The 1,167-nt window shown below is 36.7% G+C and overlaps 1 protein-coding gene across 1 annotated transcript in view; it reads left to right on the top strand.

The window, feature by feature from the left end:
- Positions 908–1,167, top strand: part of LOC109839573 (MADS-box transcription factor 16-like) — a 36,499-nt gene continuing 36,239 nt past the window's right edge. The window contains exon 1 of the mRNA XM_020408057.1: positions 908–1,105. The gene's annotated coding sequence lies outside the window, so the exon portion shown is untranslated. The remainder of the gene's footprint in view (positions 1,106–1,167) is intronic.

The raw sequence follows: 1,167 nt of genomic DNA, 5'->3' as shown, positions 1-1,167 counted from the left end.
TTTTTTGTCTCGGTTGCAACTGTTGAAGAGGAAAGAGAGAAGCCGTGTACGCGTGGATGAGAGAAAAAGGAAAGGGGAGAGATATCACGTGGAGAACATGAATAGTAGAGAGAGAATATGCCCGTTTGAATGAGGGTTGCTTTGGGAAAGCAAATCAAAGATGGCAGAGTGCATTAGGGGGTTTGATGAGAAATAATTAGAGGGAAAAATATGGAAGCGCATTCAAATTCAAATTAGAGGAAATTAAGAGAGGCGAAATATAAATTTCAAAATTCATATAAAATCTGAATTATATTAATAATTAAATAATCAACCAAAAATCTTTTATTACATATTTATATACTATTTTACTATACTCAAGTTTACTCAATAATAACAAGGCCATTAATAATATAATCACAAATGATTATATATAAAAATCACTGTAAGACGCTAAATTAATATTTAGTAGAATATAAAATACAAGCACTATATATTTTTATTATTATAATTATTTTGAAAACTCAGGAAAATTCCAAAAATTAGGAAACAGTATTAATAAAATACAATGTATAATATTTTGAATACTAGAAAAATTTATTTAAATACGTATTAAAATTTACGGTTGTTACACTACAAAACCATATCCATAACCATATTCTATCAGTTATAGATTTGAGTAACCATATTCGTATCCTAACGGATACGGTTACGGATATTTTCTTGGATACGGATACGGTTTAGCACCCCTAGACTTCTGCTACAAAATCCCTCCATTCCCACAAAAAACCTGAAACCTAAAGGGGGCCGGTTAAGAACGGAAAAGAAGTTTGAGGGGTTTCAAAGAAATTTGCTGACACTACCCCCAACAAAAACGGCAAAACACCTCACCTTCAGCCCCTCAGTACGCGTTTCACCAAAATGGCAAAAACTTCCATTTCTAGAAAACCCCGACTCTCCCCCTCCTTCCCTTTCAACTGCTAAATCCTCCCCCTTCCTCCTCCTCCTCCTGCGGATCACCACTAACCCCATCTCTCTCTCTCTCTCTCTCTCTCTCTCTCTCTCTATTTATGTACCCTCCAGGCTCTTCCACTGTTGTCTTCACTCTCTTCTCTTTTTCAGTGCCAGAGAGAGAGAGAGAGAGAGAGAGAGAGAGAGAGAGAGAGAGAGGGGGGGGGGGGGGGGAGA

This window comes from Asparagus officinalis, chromosome 4 (assembly GCF_001876935.1).
Source record: "Asparagus officinalis chromosome 4, Aspof.V1, whole genome shotgun sequence".
Taxonomy (NCBI): Eukaryota; Viridiplantae; Streptophyta; class Magnoliopsida; order Asparagales; family Asparagaceae; genus Asparagus; species Asparagus officinalis.
Note: the sequence above shows the minus strand (reverse complement) of the source record. Positions and strands in the feature narration are given on the sequence as shown.